General features: G+C 32.8%; 1 long non-coding RNA gene across 1 annotated transcript; it reads left to right on the top strand.

Annotated features, from left to right (window-relative positions):
• Positions 1 to 1,205: 1,205 nt before the first annotated feature.
• Positions 1,206 to 20,821, top strand: LOC127724332 (uncharacterized). Its single transcript, XR_007992451.1, has 4 exons — positions 1,206 to 1,434; positions 15,639 to 15,813; positions 16,950 to 17,103; positions 20,685 to 20,821. It is a non-coding gene; the product is annotated as an uncharacterized LOC127724332 (long non-coding RNA).
• The last annotated feature ends 530 nt before the right edge of the window (positions 20,822 to 21,351 follow it).

The following is a 21,351-nucleotide window of genomic DNA, read 5'->3' as shown; positions in this document are numbered from 1 at the left end:
TTTCATAGTTCATGAGTTGAAAATTTTACAATTAAAATATCTTGTTTAACCTTAGACTTATAGATAAAGTCCAAGATTTAGCCATTTCAAGGATCGATCATGCTGATAATGTAGCAGTGGCTAGTATTTGTACAGAACCTTGAAGAGTATGGAATTTAAAAGCACGGCAGTAGGATAATTTAGGATATTTCCTAACTTATAACTACGGAAGGACTTGTGATTCTTAGTAAAATTGGCTTAAATGACACCTATGTGTCCAAGATTGATTGATTAACGCCACTTTCAACAATATTGGTTATTTCGTAGTAGTAAGTTTTTTTGATGACAGAGGAATATGGAGAGAACCATAGACCTTCCGGGCAGTAAAACTTACAGTACTTTCGACAACTATGTATCCAAACATATTCCTATGCTTTTTATTACACACTATTGCATTTTATTTCTTCTCTGATAAGAGTAGTCCTCAGTCTAAGGTCTCTTTTTATGGTAAAAGTGTGTTTGAAACTTCTACACTGATAGCAATGATTTAATTGAGCACCACATTCTCTATTTCTTTTCATGGATGCATAGGTACTACAGATCGAGGTTCACCGGAAGCCCACCTCTACCTCAGACTTTCAAATCTCGGTAAAATTCCGCAATGTTTAGATGGCAACCTGACATTTTTGACTTTATACCTATCAAGAACCCAGAGGATATATCATGAAACTCTAGGCATAAAAAATAGTGTACAATTGAATATAAATTTGCCTTATAAGGCATTCATCATTCTATTTTCCCCTTTTTTGTGGGGAATTGGTCACAGCATTAGTGTTATTTCTTTAACAATGTCTGTTGCCTTTAAAAATTGGTTGGGTGTGGGAAATGCAATATGTCGTTTAATAAAAATGTCATGTTACTATATGTTATATAATAGAATAGTTTTTTTGTGTTAATAAGGTCAGTGTCTGAACGTCGTAGCAAATGCGGCGGCATGCATTTCAGTAACAGATTCATGGCATGCGACAGCAGAGGAGGGGGTTGAAAACGGAGGGGATCATATCTCAAATCCCACGACTTGTTTTTCCATATCCCCCCAAGTTAATCCCACATAAGAAATGTCATGTCACAGTCCTCAGCATGAGTATTTATTTATTACTGACAGCCGGTGAAAAGAAATGTAAAATAAATGAATTTATAGTGTAAATATGATTTCCCCTGCTGATGATGGAGGTTTCAATTTTTACTGTAAGACAAAGAATGGACAGAGTCAGAGATATATGATATAAAGAACTCTGGTTGTTCAAACTGATGGTCAAACCGATATAGAAATAAATTGAAATAGATGACTTGTCGATTAACTGGGAGAAACCGAGGCGAGGAACGATACAAATGAAAGTCAACGCAACGAAAGTGTTTTTGTTTTGATGGTTGACTTGGAAAGCACAAAGAAAGGTAAAAATAATTTGTCATTCACATGTTAAATGGATATAAAAGCAGGAAGATATCAGTCTTAAATTGTCTTCACGAATGCTTTCGAGACGCGCCGGCCACATTTCCATTACGTCCATACATGTAGGATATGTCGGCCATACCGCCACATTGTCCATGGGACGTAAAGACTAAAGTCAATACCCTATAAAGAGCGTATCGTATCGTCCATACTTAGTTTTAATTCCATTGAGCATGTTGAGGTTATAGCATAAAATATAATAATACAACACTACCCAATGTATGTTTGTATCTGCTTGAAGTTGAACTCAGCTTGGGTGCTGTGTTTATAGTCATGATAGCGATCTCGATTTGTATTTCCTTTAGGCTTTACAATTTCTTGACAAAAGTATGGAACGCCAACACTGTCTTGTTATGACCATTTTCATTATATGATGTGCATTTACCTTTATATGATGTGCACTTGTCATTATATGATGTGCAAACACCTTTATATGATGTGCAAACATCCTTATATGATGTGCAAACATCCTTATATGATGTGCAAACATCATTATATGATGTGCAAACATACTTATATGATGTGCATATATACTTATATGATGTGCATATATACTTATATGATGTGCTTATATACTTATATGATGTGCAAATATACTTATATGATGTGCAAATGTACTTATATTATGTGCAAAGATCCTTATATGATGTGCAAATATACTTATATGATGTGCAGATATACTTATATGATGTGTACATATCATTGTATGATGTGCAGTTACCATTATATTATGTGCAAATATCTTTATATGATGTGGATGTGTCATTATATTATGTGCTTATAATCTTATATGATGTGGTTTGGTTTACTTCATTATATGATGTCGAAACATCATTATATGATGTGCTTTCATCGTCGTTATGGTCAATGAACATGATTACGATTAGAATGATTACTGTCTACGTCATAACTGATTCCGATCTGCTTCTGTAAACTATAAACCCAGCTCAAATATGTAGGAATAGGAAAAATGAGACAATGCAATTTAACAAAATCAACGTTTCAAACATTTCGGAGGGAGATAAATATCAATTAATACAGGAGCTAATTGGAGAAATTTGCGGCTGTGGCGAAAATATGATAAAACAAATTTTGAGGCTCTTTATAGCTTGCTATTTGGGTTAAGCAAATGCTACGTGTTGAAGGTCGTACTTTGACCTATGATTGTTTACTCTTACAAATTATGACTTGGATGGAGAGTTTTCTCATTGGCTCTCATACCACATCTTCTTATTTCTATTCATTGCAAAATGCACCATTGAACTCACAGTCAGTTTTAAAAATATTTCACAACAATAGCTATAAAATTATCTACTCGTGCATAATATGGCGAGATGGTTTGTTTTATAAAATGTTATTGAATAATATAAATGGTAAGATGTATAATGTAGTGTTGCTCCTACAAAACCATACAAAGTCGGAAATATTTGTGATATGACGTATACATGAAGTGTTTTGTACTTCCTTAATTTGTCTTTGAAACAATCTTTTTTCCACAAAAAAAAGCCAAAATATCCAAATTTGGAGACCGCATGCTTAGTCCACGTACTGCCCGCGAAATGCGAAATGGTCAGGTTGGGTAATGTTCACATATTTGTAAATACAGATTGTTTATATCAACTTATTTTAATGGAGATTTTTTTAATTGCTAATAAAATTCTGCAACTTGAGTATGACAACAGATTTGGAGTGGCGTCAACGGTTTCTGAGATACAGAGGGGTTGATTCCTGGTGAAGTGTTTTGGATTTTATTTTTCATCCGATTAGATGGGATTTTTTTCATTGTGTACTCATTTTGATCCTTTTCGGTAATGTCAAAGAATTTTACGTAGTTCATACGGTGATTTAGTTAAAAGGAAAAAAAAACCACTGAAAATCACACTTTACCACACTTTTTTCAATTTAGGGTATTTGATATTTTTATTTTCCAACAGAGATGAATGGGGTGATGCCCGTCTTTTGCATTATGTTCCTCGTTTTCGTCTCTTTAAAGAAAAAGAATTAAATGCATTAAACGTGTCAAAATCCTTACTGTGTCCACCTTATTACTGTGTCCACACTCTTTGTTTCAACACTTGCCCAATTGTTCCGCGCTTTCGCTGGCATCTTCTAGTAATTATAATTCGAAATACTTTGCTTGCTTGTGACAATGGTGTTCGACAAGGAGTAAACTTATCACCTTCTCTATTTTCTTTACTTTTAATTGACTTAAAAAAATTCTTAGTGAGTAAAAATATTACAGGACTTAACAGAACTATACCAGAAGATCTGGAAAGAGAATTAGAAATATATCTTAAATTTTTTATACCTCCTGACTAAAGACTTTTGAAACCTCTCTCTCTTGTTTTGTATATATTGTAAAGTTATTATTGTTATCTCTGTACTGATGTCATACATTGACTTTATGAGAATAAAGATATAGATTTAGAGGCCATAATTATACCGGTATGGATGATTGATTGATTAATTTGTTGATTTATATTTACCGCCACTTTCAACACTTTCATGCTATTTCGTGGCGGTGAGTTTATATTGGTGGAGGAAGCCGAAGTTCCCAGAGAGACCACCCAACCTTCGTTTGGAAAACTGACAATTCTGGTCAATTAAGATAGGAGTCGAGCTTACCTGCCACATGCGGTATTCGATTTCACACACCTAAGTGTCGACAGACAAGTGATACAGTAGTTCGACTATTCACACCACTAGACCAGCAAGCGCCAATCTCTTTCATCCGAAATGCTTTAAAGGAGATATAGAATGAACTTCAACTCGGTGTTTTTCATTTGCTTTCAGCTTTTTATTATGTTTTCGTGCATATATTTCACAACTTCAATATAGATGGTTATGGATGGATGCTTGATGTGCAGCGGCAAATTGATATGCATATTCGTACAAGAACATATTACAGCTATTTTCCTGATGTATGTAGTTAAAAGGTTTGGTTTGCTTGCTTGCTTTATTTGTATAAATGTTTGTTCAAGCATTCAATAACATCATACAAGCTGAAACCCAGCCTATCTGTTGATTAGAGTTGTAAAACTTAATTAAAATGCATGAGCAAACAGTTATAAAAACAAAGCAATCAAGCCAATCAAACCTTTAAACTACACACATTAGGAAAATAGCTGTAATGTGATATGAATATTAACCCTGCTTTGTACTAGACCGACACCCTGAGCCGGATTTTTAACATGCTAGTTCACAAGGTAACTTTCCGAAGGAAGACATGTCATCTTACCCGGACAAATTCTTCTGATTCCGAGCCGACCAACTTTTGCTCTTATTCCTTAATTTCGCGGGCTTAGCAGGGAAGCAGCAAATATCAATTTGAAAGTCTTTGGATTTGACCCGGCCGGGGGTCGAACCGATGACCTCTCCCACTCTATGCGAACATGCTACCACGAAAGCACCACCACATGCAGTAACCCGCAATATAAAAGGTTTTGTGGGAAGCCGCTCTTTTTTTGGTGAGGGGGGGGGGGGGGGGGGGGGGGGGGGCAACATTTTTGGAATATGTTTGATTCCAAATTTCTTGAAAGAGATTTTAAATTTTCAGAAGGGGAGCGAAATAGTTTGTTTCTATTTTAAATCAGGGAAAAATAAAACAATAATGAAATTAAAAAAAAAATAACCATGTTCTTTTTTATTAAAGTCCATCAAGGAAATACACGTGCCCCTACCCACACTACAGTCGGTGTCTAACAAATGATTAATATATAATGTACAGATCATCTGTCTAAGCTTTGGTTACAAGGATCTGACAACACTTCGTTTTACTTTCTGTCCTGGTTAATATTACATCAGCCAATAAAATTTCAGCCTTCATATTTTTGAAGGTGTGGATCAATCCGACAAAACCAGAGAATCCCAATGGTCTTGAATTGAGTGTTTTCAGATCGGCGTAAGCAAAGCTTGAACACACAATACCTGTAATCTAATCAGATTGGTGTCTAAATGAACTTAAACACTGCATTTATTTATTGTTTACTGAGACCTGTTGTTCTCTTATAGATAGAGAGTTGTATTTTGAATTTTTCAAAGTGAAGATTTACGGCAGCGGCTTTTAATATTTTGCGTTTATCCTGGAAACTATAATAGATTTAAAAAAACAAATAGTGCAATGTGTCTGAGTAAACTCTATAGTAAAGGTCCTTTTTGGGCAATTTTGGCTCTTCAGAGTTTTGTTGTTTTATTGGCTATTATCTTGATAACTTATCTATAGAGAAACCTTTTCTTGAAAACTGGTATAGACAAGAACAGATATAAAGTAGTGAAGTACTGATCATCGGATGACCGCAAATTCTTGTGGATGGTCACAAGCATTTGTCCCAGAAAAAAATCATATCTGTACCTGAAAGTAATGTTAATGTACAGAGATATATTTTTTTCTGAGACAAGTTCGTGCATGGATGATGAATAAATGTTCGGAAATTCAACCTCACCGTAATAACTATTATATTGTAGTGGTACAAATTATATATTATTAATCTGTGATCTAAAAAAAAAAAATTTTTATGAGAAATCATAATTTCGTATTTATAAATCGGTTACCAGTCAAAAACGAAAGCTACGTAAGTAGAAATCTCTTTGGTAACAATACATCGGAATGTTAAAATAAATAAATAAGTAATAATTATGGTAATTTTCTTTCATTGGGGGTGGGGACGTGTGAGGAAACAGTGGAATTTCTCTTATTTTTTTTTCAAGTCTACACCTTGAAAAAGGAAAAAGAGTCAATAAATACCCCCTTTTCCAAAGACCTACAAATTTCAACCCCCCCCCCCCCCCTCTTCCCAAAAAAAAGCCACCACCGGACAATTACACACAAACGCACATACACACATTTTCAATACTTTTGTTCGTAATAACAAAAAAATCGTATTAAGTTTCTAAATGCATTATAAGTTTAAAATATTGCGTCAGTAGTGAATCTAGAACTTCAAGTGTGGAAGTTGTTTGCGACTTCACGAACTTAATTTGGATTTGCCGGTTATGGTCTCATTAATATTTACCACACCTTCATTCCATATTAGCTTCAGATGAAAAATTTTCTGCTAGTGAAATTGTTGAAACTTAGGATTCAGGTTTTAATAATTGAGGCGAGCGGAATCAGGCGTAAAAATTGATACCTACGGATTTTGAAGACATCGCCATAACATTATACCGCAAATCTATAACTATATAAAATTGAATGCACCTTTCCATTAAAAAAAATGATGAAATTAAAGGCCCCTTTTATTTCTTCCTATCCCTCTTTTTGGGGTTACAAATGACTGGTCCCTTATATAAGCCATTACCCTATCAAAGTCCGATTTTTTTCCCATTCTTTTGTGTCTATCTTGAGAATATATAAAGAGAAACTCGAACAGCTAAAATAATCAGCAAGGCAAAATTTACATTAATGTACATACTAGAAATTCGTGTATTAACTTCTTATAGATTATTTTTTTATGGTGTACAGAAATTGACAAATATAATGCCCTCCCTTGTTAAAATGCGCATAGAGCATGAAATAAAAGAATTATTTCTTAAATTTAATAATTTTAACCGTATGTTCATTATTGCAGATTCCGTATGTTTATTATTTTAGACCAATCGATTAAAACAAAACGTTGCAATTCATATATTTTGACATTTTTCCAACAATATCAGGTGTGATTTTTTACATCTTAAAACGAGGTACTAATATGCCAAGGTTTATCTCTTTTTAAATCTCAACCATTTTCCAAACGACAGCTAAAAATTTGAGCCTGATTAATTGTTACTCCGCAGAAGCAGATCGGAATCAGTTCTGACGTAGTGAGTAATCGCTTTAATCGTAATCATGTTCATTGACCATCAGGACGATGAATGCACATCATCATAATGATGTTTCGACATCATGATAATGATGTTCTGACATCATATAAAGATGTAAACCGAACCACACCATATAACGATGTTAGCACATAACATAAGGATAAGTTCACATCATATAAAGAAGTTTGCACATAATATAAAGACATCTGTACATGATATAAGATAATTTGCACATCATATAAGACCATTTGCACATCATATAAGATAATTTGCACATCATATAATATAATTTGCACATCATATAATATAATTTGCGCATCAGATAATGTCAAATTGTCATCATATAAAGGTGATTGCATATCGTTTAAAGGTGATTGTACATCACATAATGCCGTTTCTACATCGTATAAGGAAAGCATCACATAATATAAGGACTCAATCACATAACATAATGGAAAAAGCACATCATTTAATGAATTGTGGACATGATATAAATATGTTTGCACCTCATATAAATGTGTACGGACAGCATATAAGGACAACTTCACATCATATAATGACAAGTGTACATCATATAAGGACAAGTTCACATCACATAATGACAAGTGTACATCATATAATGATAAGTGCACATCATATAATGTCATGTGCACATCATATAAGGGTAAAATGACATCATATAATGGCAAATGAACATCATATAATAAGGAATGTCATAATAAGACAGTGTCGGCGTTCCATACAAAAGCATAATTAATACTTATGTTCACCAGAAATAAAATAATGAGCAATTAACAATCTTCTTAAAATTTCTTTAAAATTAATCATTATCAAATTACTTTGTTTTATATTTCAAACTTAACTTATTGTTTTAACCCTCTTACTGACGGAGGGACACGTGTCCACACTGACTGTGCCGGAGGGACACATATGTCCATGTTTTAATTTATGCAAACTTCTCCTCATTGCTGTATCTTTTTCAAATAAAAGACCAAAGATTAAACAGTGTTATATTTTTCTTCAATGGGTCCCAAATGTAACGGTCATGTTGGCGTGACGTCATATATCGAATTACGTCATTGTTGGACATCTGACGTCACAGACGTCGAGCTGTCGTATTTTGTGGCATATAAAATGCAACCTTGAAAAACAACTGGCAGCAAGAGGGTTAACCATGACAAATTAATCTCCCATTTTGGATATTCATTCTTATTTGCTTTATTTTTTTTCATTTTGTTTTACCCAAGATATTAAACATTTAGAAAATAATAAAAATTTTTAATTAGATAAAACACATTTATAATGCGTATTTCAAGTGTATACCTAACAAATAAAAAACATGACAAATAATGTAAAAACAGCACAATACATTTTACAAGTTATAATAACCATCTACATGTATATATGTTTAAATACTTTAATTTATAAATAAGAATTTCTGAAGAAGAAAAAAACCATGGATGAAGCGTCTTAACAAAGTATGGACGATGTAGTCCTATGGCTGTTACATCTTTTCAGTGTACACTGCCCATACATCCTATGGCAGTGTGGGTGTCGTGTCCTGCATCGTCACGAATAACCATTTGACTTCAGACTTGTAAACAACTTGAAAATCAGTCCTAAGAACGAGTTTGTATACTTTTTAGTATTTTATCTATTTATCATGTTTATCATTAAAAATTTATGTGTCATAATGACGATGTTACAAGAGCAAGATACAAATATATTATAAATTACTATTAGAGACCACGGTTTTTGTCTTGCCTTGACATAGTAAAAAAGAGAGACATAGGTATGCTGTTGTCAGCGTCTGCAATGTATTAGTTTGTGATTAAGTCTATATATAAAAGAAGATGTGGTTTGATTGCCAATTTGATGAGACAACTCTCCACAAGAGACCAAATGAAATGACACAGAAATTAACAACTATAGGTCACCGTACGGCCTTCAACAATGAGCATAGCCCATACAGCTATAAAAGGCCCCGAAATGACAATTGTAAAACAATTCAAACTAGAAAACTAACGGCTTAATTTATGTACAAAAAATGAACGAAAAACAAATATGTATTACAGGCTTCTGACTTGGGACAGGCACATACATACAGAATGTGGCGGGGTTAAACATGTTAGCGGGATCTCAACCCTCCCCTATACCTGGAACAGTGGTGTAACAGTACAACATAAGAACGAATTATAAAAATCAGTTGAAAAAGGCTTAACTCATCAGATGGATACAAATAGAAATACATCTAACAAAACACAGAGTGGACGTGGCCGGATACTTGTATATATATCCCAACAACAAAAAGACACTAAGTACTGATCTGAGAGTACTCACAATTACTGACAGCTAGTTCAAAGCCACTAACAATAGTTTATTGTGAACCACAAGTGGTAAGTTAATGATATTTGGTATGCAGATGTATAAACATTGGCACATCTCATTTCCATGGAGATTATTTTGCCTTGTCTCCTCAGTCATGGTCTATTGACTTTGAAACTTTTGCTTAGTTTACATGTATTAGTTTATGATTAGGTCAGTTCAAGGGGAACAATTAGTGGTAGGCCAATGTTAATTAGTATTCACTTGCATAAGCATTAGTGCATCTCATTTCCATTGGCCCCGCCCCCTCAGTCATGGTCTGTTGACTTGAAACTTTTGCTTAGTTTATGTTTTAGTTTGTAATTAGATCAGTTTAAGATGAACTGCTAATGTTAAGTAAATGACATTTGGTATGCAAATTTATTGGCATTTGCAAGTATCGTTTCTATGGAGATTATATAGCCCCAACCCTTCATCATGGTTCATTGACTTTGAAACTTTTACTTAGTTTACAAGTTAATGTTTGTGTTAGGCAACACCAAATTAATTTCTAGTTCTTCAGACACTTTCCGTAAAAAAGGGTAGCGAGAGGGCGAGAGTTTTTTATTTGTTTTTTTTTTCGAAGTTTGATTTTTGGTAGGCGAAAGTATTTTTTACTAGCGAGCGATACTATTTTTAAAATATTAAAAAAATAAAATCTGTGAAAAGCATTTTATGCAAGCGAGCGATCAGAAATTTACACAGTTATGGTGCTTCAAGTTTTTATATATATCTCATATTCTTCTTCTTATATTACCCTAATTTGCTTCTTAATACATGAAATATGTTCTCAGACGCCCTGTTTTCAGTACAAAAATGGTTAACTACAAATGTAGTAGCAAAGCCTACAACTTCCTGTAGTCTGCTCAAATAAAGATCCAGCTGAACATGAAATAGTTTAACAGCATTGAACAGGTAGACATCAATGTTTGATGTCAGTTATAATTGATGCATTATAAAAATAAGGAGATGTGATATGATTGCCAATGAAACAAATATCCACCAAAGTTCAAATGAAATGGATATATATATAATCATAGTCAACTATATAGACTTCAACAATGAAAAAACCCATACCGTATAGTCGGCTATAAAAGGCCCTGACATGAAAAATATGAAAGAATTCATTTGAGAAAACTAACAGCCTAATTCATAACAAAAGAATTTACGAAAAACAAATTTGACAAACATATCGATAAAAGAACTGTCCAAATCACACTCCACTCTGTGTTTGGTAGTAAGGTTGTTGCCTGTGTTACTACTGTAACTACAAATATACCCCTCATGTCTTACGTTTAGAAAATATATCATATCAATTATCATATATTTGTCCATAAAAATACATGTAAAAACGTTGTGAATGTTAGATCTCGATCGTTTTTTACATCAGTTTTTGTGTTTGTATGGCATTACTTTAAAAGGCACAACTGATTAAAATTTTGGTTATACAAATTTAGAGACGGACGCGCGCGGCTCCGTACTGGAAGCAGGTTTTTAAAAAAAAGTACTTTTTTCTCGTCGACCTTTCACAACACGCGGGGAATCTGACGAACGAGGTATTAATTTGGCGTGGCCATAAGGTTTGTTGAAAGGGAACTACTTATGATAAGTCAATGGTATTTGGATTGCAGTTGTATTAGCATTGGCACATCTCATTTCCATATTGATTGTTTTAGCCTTATACCTCGAGTCATTACCAGGTTCATCGACTTTGAATATTTGCATAACTTGCATGTTATTATTAAAAGTATTCTATTTTAATTTCAGCATTTGCATTATCAAAATTACAAAAAGGCGAGACAAATCTCTGTGATAACAGTTTATTATGTAATGTAAAAAGTCCAGAACATTTGATTAGTCTGTGCCAAACTGTTTTAGGGTTTGTCAACTTTGTCTAGATCTAGTCCAAATGATGTCTTGAAAGGTTATTTTATTTTTTTGCAATAGTGAAGCGTCAAACAGGGTCAGCACAATAACATGAAAACGCTTTAACAATTTTTTTTCAAATTTAAATATGTTGTTTCCTGGGACTTAATGAAAGTCTAGTTCAATTTTCAAGATTTTAGTATATCTGCTTTGTGAGTTATCGCCATTTTTAATATCCAAAAGTGGAATTTTAAAATATTTTACTCTTGTTATCTTTTTTATGACTAAGCATAATGTCTTATCTCACAATAAAAATTGGAGTGACAGATTTATTTGAAAATTATCTATTTCCTAAGTGGTAATGATTATAAGCTATATTATTAGACATTTTGAAGTTAATTACATTATTAATTATTAATTAGATCTGGGTAATATCTTAGCATATAATATCATTGGAGTGACAGATTTATTTGAAAATTTTCTGTTTCCTGATAAGATCTGTAGAACTGTATATATAAAGTTTGAAATTTACTAGAAGGACTGTATAAATGAAATTTGTGAAATTTACTGTTCATTATTAGACATTTTGTAGATAATTAAGTGTCCCTAAACCCACCCCCCTTCTTTTTGAAAACTTATAAACGGTCAAGATCCCCACCCCGAAACCGTATATCTTCTTGTATGGGACAATAAAACAAATCAAATGAAATATAAGGTGAGTCCCCTGGGGTCACCCCCACCCCCTCCTGTTTAAGAACTTGTAAACGGTCGAGATCCCCGACCCTAAACCATATATATTCTTGTATTGGACAATAACACAAATAAAATGAAATATAGGGGAAGTCCATGGGTGTCACCCCCACCCCCCTTCTTTTTGAAAACTTGTAATCATTTAAGATCCCCACCCTGAAACCATATATATTCTTGCATGGGACAACAAAACAAATCAAATGAAATAAAAGGCGAGTCCCCTGGGGTCACCCCCACCCCCTCCTGTTTAAGAACTTGTTAACGGTTGAGATCCTAACCCCTAAACTATATATATTCTTGAATGGGACAATAAAACAAATCAAATGAAATATAGGGGAAGTCCATGGGGGTCACCCCCACCCGCCTTCTTTTTGAAAACTTGTAAACTGTCAAGATCCCCACGCTGAAACCATATATATTCTTGTATAGACCATAAAACAAATCAAATGAAGTATAAGGCCAGTCTCCTGGGGTCACCCCCACCTCATCCTGTTTAAGAACTTGTAAACGGTCGAGATTCCCATCCCTAAACCATATATATTCTTGTACGGGACAAAAAAACAAATCATATGAAATAAAGGGAGAGTCCCCTGGGGATCACCCCCCTTTTGATAACTTGTAAACGGTCGAGATCTCCACCCCTTAACCATATAAATTCCTGTTCGTAATTTCAAGAAGATTTGAATGACATACAGGGTCAATCCATAGGCGTCACTAATGCATATCATAAACCAATTTGTACTGGACATTGCCCAATGTCAAGCGACAATGGGAATGACAATTATTGGAGCTTTGTTTGGGAGACTTCGTAACAGCATTCTGTTACAATTATTTCTTGTTACTGATAAAAACTAATTTTCTGAATGCTATATTTTTTTTTTTGATGTAGTAAACTCCTTTAAAAACTAAGCTTATATTGTCTATTAATAAACATATATTTAGATTTCTGATTTTGGGCCCAGTTTTTAAGTTGGTCCAAATTGGGGTCCAAAATTAAACTGTGTTTGATTTCAACATAAATTGAATATATAGAGGGTTCTTTGAAATGCTTAAACTAAACCTGTATTTCTTTTCATTATTAATAAGATAATACCACATTGAGGTCCAAAGGGTCCTAAATTACACTTTTGATTAATTTCATCAAAAATTGAATTCTTTGATTCTTTGATACTAGTATGCTGATTCTAACAATGTTTGAGTGTTAAATCATATCTAATTTTAGAGAACTTAGTCATCACTGGTTGTTGTTATTATATTATTGATTATGATTTGAAAAATTGCATCATTTCTTATTTTAGAGAACTATTTATCCAGTTTGAGTTATTTCCCTTTGCACAGAAAATATTATGGATAAAATTAACCTGTGTTTCATTTCAACATAAATTAAATATATATATATATATAGGGTTCTTTCAAATGCTGAATCTAATACCTGTATTTAAATATTAGATTTTTGGGCCCAGTTTTCAAGTTGGTCCAAATCAGGGTCCAAAATTAAACTTTGTTTGATTCAACAAAAAAATAATTTATGGGGTTCTTTGATATTCTGAATCTAACCGTGTATTGAGAGATTTTGGATTGTGGGCTCCTTTATCAAATTGGTCCACATTGAGGTCCAAAGGGTCTTAAATTAAACTTTTGTCTGATTTCATCAAAAATTGAATTCTTGGGGTTCTTTGATATGCTGATTCTAATATGTACTTAGATTTTTTATATTGGACCATAATAGGTATTCAAATGTCCAATTTCAAGTATTTCAGTTCTTAAACCACATTCATTTTGTGTCACAAACCTATGCTGTGTCAAATATTCAATCACAATCCAAATTCAGAGCTGTTTTAAGCTTAAATGTAGTGTCCATACTTGCTCAACTGTTCAGGGTTTGACCTCTGCAGGAAAATCCGGTTTGCTGTCACTCTGACAGCCTCTTGTTCGTCTATATTTTCAACTAAAAAAATCTGCTGGTACATCTGACCTTGACCTCATTTTCATGGATCATTGCATTGGTCACTGTTAAGTTTTCCTTGTTTAGACTAATCAATTTCTTAGATACTGTAAAATAGGTCAACTTTTGGTGTATGAAATTATAAGGCATGCATGTCTGTCTAGCAGGGTTCATTTTACCTTGATAACATTTACACTGGCCAAATTTAACATCTTGTGTAACTTCAAATTTCAAATTCCTTTATTGCCCAAAGATTGGCATTGTAAACCATGCAATATCACCACTTTCATTCACAAAAATGTTATATTGATTTGATACAACAATGTATGGTGTATAAGAACATTCAAATAATTATTAATAAATGCTTTTTGTATAGTCATATTAGACAGTTTTTGTCGAGCCTGCAACTTTTGTCTCAGAAAGCTCGACATAGGGATAGTGATCCGGTGGCAGCGGCGTTAGCTAACTTCTTAAAAGCTCATGTCCAATGTCCTTGACCTCATTTCATGGTTCAGTGACAACTTGAAATAAAAGTTAAAATTTTTTGTAATGTTAAATTCTCTCTTATTATAAGTAATAGGATAACTATATTTGGTATGTGGGTACCTTGTAAGGTCCTCATGCCCGTCAGACAGTTTTCACTTGACCTCGACCTCATTTCATGGATCAGTGAACAAGGTTAAGTTTTGGTGGTCAAGTCCATATCTCAGATACTATAAGCAATAGGTCTAGTATATTCGGTGTATGGAAGGACTGTAAGGTGAACATGTCCAACTGGCAGATGTCATCTGACCTTGACCTCATTTTCATGGTTCAGTGGTTATAGTTAAGTTTTTGTGTTTTGGTCTGATTTTCTTATACTGTATGCAATAGGTCTACTATATTTGGTGTATGGATTGATTGTAAGGTGTACATGTCTAGCTGGCAGGTGTCATCTCACCTTGACCTCATTTTCATGGTCAAAGTTAAGTTTTTTAGTTTTGATCTTTTTTTCTAATACTATATGCAATAGTTCAACTATATTTGGTGTATGGAAATATTTTATGATTTATATGTCAGTCACGCAGGTTTTATTTGACCTTGACCTCATTTTCAAGGTTCATTGCTCAGTGTTAAGTTTTTGTGTTTCGGTCTGTTTTTCTTAAACTATAAGCAATAGGTCAACTATATTTGTTGTATGGAAGAATTGTTAACTGTACATGCCTGCCTAACATGGTTCATCTGACCTTGTCCTCATTTTCAAGGTTCATTGGTCAATGTTTAGTTTACTCGGTTAATGTTAAGTTTATGTGACAGTTTTAATAAAGCTTTATATTTAGGACTATCAACATATTATCAATGATTAGTAAAGAAGGCGAGACATTTCAGCGTGTGCACTCTTGTTATAACTTCCTTTTATGCAATTAAACATTTTTCTTTTAGCATTTTTAATAAAAGTACATGTACTTAGAGAAGTAGGAGAAGATAATCAACAGAACAGAAGTCATTAGAGGCAATGCTTTCTAGATTATATAGACTAGTAGTGGATTTGAAAATTGCTGTATTGATTCATGTGCAAATAAGGAGTAGCAGACAACGAAACATTGTGTGATGAAAGGTACATGTCATAAAAGTTCCCGAAGGCTTGCTTCAACTTGCCCCCAAACAAAATGTGTACTAAGTCTGACAGGAAAATTGACTTCAAGTCTAACATTGATGAAAATTTTACCAATTTTTAGCGTTTTTGCCTCATCTTAAAAATTGTAATCATGGTAATGAAAACTTAGTACAGAAAAAAATTTGATCAGCATGACAAGATCTCCAATTTAAAGACAACATGGGGGAAATCATCCAACAACTCCAAGAGAATTATTGCCCTCTAATGCATTTTGTTTTTCCATATATTTTTTTTTAATTTGCCTTATACTATAATAATTATAATAGATAAATACTGGGTAGACACTGTAAATCACAAAATTAACAGCAATGCAAGATCAACTGAAGTCAAAATATGGTCTATAGCTTGTAGACTGTCGCTCTTTATATATATATATATATATATATATATATATAGAAGTGGTTGCCCTTAAATGAGGATTTTTTACCATCTTTTGTGTTTTGAGCAAAAATTTAATTAGATAGAAAGAAATTAAACAGACTAAATGATCTACAAGATATAAAAAAAAAAAAGATTTTTGTCATTCATTCCATTCTCGTCTGCAATGTGGGAGAGTGTCCTTTGTTGAATATGCATTATAGACCTGGCAAGGTTAGCGACACTGGGTCTTTAGAGCCTCTAGTTTTGTCTTGCGATAGCAAAGTCATGAAGGTGAGACGTAGGTATATTGTTTTTGACAGAGGCGAAGTCTTCAAGATTTGTTAAAATTCATGATTTGGTCAGTTTAAAGGGAACCAAGAAATAACTTATGATAAACTTGTCAATAGTACCTGTTATGTAGTTGAAGTAAGATATGCACTTCTCATTTCCATGGAGATTATATTGACCAAGAGAAGCACATCAACCTTGGCCTTGTCCACATTCAATATGCTTCTCTTGATATAACCCTATATCGACCTTATACAAAGGCTATAATTTTATAATATATGTGTAGTTTTATAAGTTGACTATTAAATAATCACTTATTAAGACAGATGATTTTTAACTAAACATAGGGACATAAGATGGGTACATACGTGTATAATCCTTAAAATTAAAATCAGTAAATTGTAATAAAATCAATGTTTTAATTTCAGAGGTCATTTCTCCACAAAAACAAGCTAAATGTCAATGGGCCTGATGAAATCGAGTTTTTTCTTGGATATTTGGGAGAAGTGGAACATATTAATGATACAGAAAAGGGGGAAATATTACAGTACATGGACACCAGCATGAGCAAGAAAAGACAAGGTATTATGTTATAAAGTCTATATATACATGTATATATTAATGTTTAAGTTGTGACCTCAACCAATCAAATTATATCACCACTTAATAAAGTGGGTGGTATATAAAATTTAGCTTGATCAAATCGACATGTAAACATGTAAAAAAAAAACATTAAAAATATGATTTATGTAATCCATCGCACTTCAACATAACCACCATAGCAATTCTGCAAAGCTATCAATAAGAAAGTGTCACAATGCCATCATCGCACTTCGGCTTGATAAAAAATGTACTTAATCGTTAAACCTTTGCGCATCAGCATGACATTCGCGGTTCAGAGTTCTACAGGTTGGATAACGATATTACTTTTGAATTTCTGTACTCTCAACAACAAAATAGTAATAAAATTGAAAACATAAACAGTTATTTTATAATTTCTAGTCGATTATGAGGGAGTTAATATTAAATTAGACAAGACACATGAACATGTACCTATATGCTTTAAAAATGACATATATAGTATATCAAACAATAAAAACTCGAAAGGTGACAGTTGAGGATATAACAAGAAATTGTTTACTTTATTAATGAGTCATTTACGAAAGCCTATTAGGGTCACAAAAAAAACTATCGCGTAATTACGAGATCATTATCGCGTAATTACGAGAAAACTATCTCGTAATTACGAGAAAATTATCTCGTAATTACGAGAAAACTATCTCGTAATTACTTGGAAAACTATCTCGTAATTACGAGAAAACTATCTTGTAATTACGAGATAAAATTACACATATATATATGTAATCTACAGATTAACAAAAGAATTTATCCTTGCATCTTTGAAACTTATATTAGAAAGAATATTTTTTACTTTGACGGCACATACTATCATCATACGCCACTTTAGTACTTGGATATTTGGAACAATTATTATACGAAAAAATGGACCATAAATATAGAAATGACTTTGCCATTTACCTACGTCAAAACTGGAAACGATTTCTTGACGATTGTTTTATAATTTGGAATTCGGATATATCTGTCTCAGATTTTCATTCTGATTTAAATTCTTTAAACCCACATATTCGTTTCACAATTAACAGAAATGTCAACAAAATGCCGTTTTTGGATATTTTAGTACTTATGACGGAAGACAATGAAATTGTCACAGATATCTTTTCTAAAGACACCGATACACATATGTATTTAAATTTTTACTCAAATCATCCAAAACATGTAAAATTAAATATACCTTTTAATCTAGCGTCAAGAATAATTACCATTACAAGTACAGAACTATTACGCAATAAAAGATTGGAAGAATTAAAAGAGTATTTAAAAAAGCAGCAATATCCGGAACAAGTGATAGATTACGGAATTCAAAAGGCACTGATAAAAGGACCAATCATTACAGAATCACGGCGATCCGAAACAACCGAAGAATCATCAAACAGTTTAGACAAAATTATCCCGTTTGTCACAACATATAACCCACGAGATTATGATATATTTAGTTTCATGCGACAAATTGAAAATAATTTACACAAAAGTGAAAAAATGGACAAAGTATTACAAAAAAAGAAGATTATCAACAGTAAAAGACAGTCAAAAAGTCTAAAACGACATTTAACATCTTCAAAATTCGACTTTAATGAAACTTTGCCTATTGTTAGAAAATGTACCGATAAACGATGTATGACATGTCCAGATTTAATAGAAGAAAGTTCAATGTATTTCAAAAATGGAAAGCATTTCACAGTCAAACAAAATATGTCTTGTAAAAGTTCAAACGTCATTTATTCTCTCATATGTTCAAATTGTGAGGAATTTTATATTGGAGAGACAAAAACAGAACTGCGGACTAGAATGACTGTACATAGACAGCAAACCAACCATGAAGATTTAACAATCATCAGGGCTAACGACCATTTCCATCGTTGTTCTAATGGACGATTTAAAATATTTCCGTTGTATATGGTCAATCGTCAAAATGATTTTCTCCGGAAGAAGAAAGAAGAATTATTCATAAACATTCTCAACCCGGGATTAAATGATAAATAATATTTTAATTTTTACGAAACATTTTAAAGACTTTACTCCAATTTTGAAATGACATTAGTAGTCTCCCTTGTATTTGTTAACGTCATACTATTGTTAACGTCAATCAATTGTTTTATAACATTTATGTATACAAGTCACATTACCTGAAGATCTGTGAAAGCAGTGAAAGCGCTAGTAAAAGTGATGAATTGAAACCGTCATTATCTTATATTAATTTTCTTATATATATATATATATATATATATATAGATATACAGATCATGATTACCCTTCCGGGGCACCTGATAAAACGCCCGTTTTTATTAGCTCAACTGAACAAAGGGGTCAAGTGATCTTTTCCCATCACATGGCGTCCGTCGTCCGTCGTCGTCCGTTAACTTTTACAAAAATCTTCTCTTCTGAAACCACTTGGTCAAATTGAACCAAACTTGGCCTTAATCATCCTTAGGGTTTCTAGTTTAAAAAAATGTATTCAAAGACCCCGCCCACCAACCAAGATAGCCACCATGGCTACAAATCGAAAAGGGGGGGGGGGGGGGGGGTAAAATGTAGTTTATGGTTTATATCTCTGAAACTAAAGCATTTAGAGCAAATATGACAGGGTAAAAATTTTCAGACGAAGCAGACTTCCCGTTGTTGGGATACTGCCCCTGAATTGGTAATTTTAATGATTATTTTTCAGTTTTTGGTTATCATCTGGAATATTATAATAGAAAGATATAAACTGTAGGAGCAAAAATGTTTAGCCAAGTAAGATCTACAAATAAGTCAAATGACCAAAATTGTCAATTGACCCCTTAAGAAGTTATTGCCCTTTACAGTCATTTCGTCAATTAAGTAATTTTTTTTAATCTTTTACAAAAATCTTTCTCCTCTTAATCTACTTGGCCAAATGAATTTTTATCGCGTAATTACGAGATAGTTTTCTCGTTATTACGCTATATTTATCTCGTAATTACGCGATAGTTATCTCGTAATTACGCGATAATTATCTCGTAATTACGCGATAGTTATCTAGTAATTACGAAATAATTATCTCGTAATTACGAGATAAAACACTTCTTATCTCGTAATTACGCGATAGTTTTCTCGTAATTACGCGATAGTTTTCTCGTAATTACGCAATAATTATCTCGTAATTACGAGATAAAACACTTCTTATCTCGTAATTACGCGATAGTTTTCTCGTAATTACGCGATAGTTTTCTCGTAATTACGCAATAATTATCTCGTAATTACGAGATAAAACACTTCTTATCTCGTAATTACGCGATAGTTTTCTCGTAATTACGAGATAAAAATATTTTTTTTGTTACCCTAATAGGCTTTCGTAGTCATTTGAGAAGGAAGAAGATAACTGTTTAAATACCCGGTATGTATTCTGATATAATGTGTTTTTAATGGTTTTTAATAGACATAGATGTTCATGTATCACTGTACATAATATTAACTTTAACTTAATTATTTTGCTTGTTTTAAAATAAAGATAAATTGATAGTTAGTTGCTGTTATAATAAACTTTGCATCTTGCTTTATTCCAGAATCTGCCTTGGAAAGAAACTAGTTTGAAGAAAAAGAAAAAAGATGATGAAATTGACTTATTTTTGTTACAATATATTTGAAATGTTACATTTGATTATACACTTTACAAATTTTAAAAATATATTCTTCTACCACAGACAAGAATTTATTATCAATCCTGCAATTTCAAGAAAAACGAGTTTGCATAGAAATTGGTTTGAACTTAGGCTGACAGGATTGTTAAGGTGTTCTCAACTTAATAATATAATTTATAAATGCTCTTCAAAAAATCTTAAAAAAACTGGGGTCAAAGTGCAAATTATATAGCTGTAGATTCTTTATTGATTGAAACATCTGCACTCAGATGAAATGCTCATATGGTGCAATAGAATTAATACTATGATATCACAGGTACCCTCGTGGATGTAATCTTTAAAGTTTAAATATACCATATATATCACAGGTACCCTAGTGGATGTAATATATAATGGTTAACACCATATATATCACAGGTACCCTCGTGGATGTAATCTTTAAAGTTTAAATATACCATATATATCACATGTACCCTCGTGGATGTAATATTTAAAGTTTAAATATACCATATATACCACAGGTTCCCTCGTGGATGTAATATATAATGGTGGAATATACCATATATATCACAGATACCCTTGTGGATGTAAT

This window comes from Mytilus californianus, unplaced genomic scaffold, assembly GCF_021869535.1.
Source record: "Mytilus californianus isolate M0D057914Y unplaced genomic scaffold, xbMytCali1.0.p SCAF_14, whole genome shotgun sequence".
NCBI lineage: Eukaryota > Metazoa > Mollusca > Bivalvia > Mytilida > Mytilidae > Mytilus > Mytilus californianus.
The sequence above is the reverse complement of the archived record's forward strand: the minus strand, read 5'-3'. Positions and strand labels throughout refer to the sequence as shown.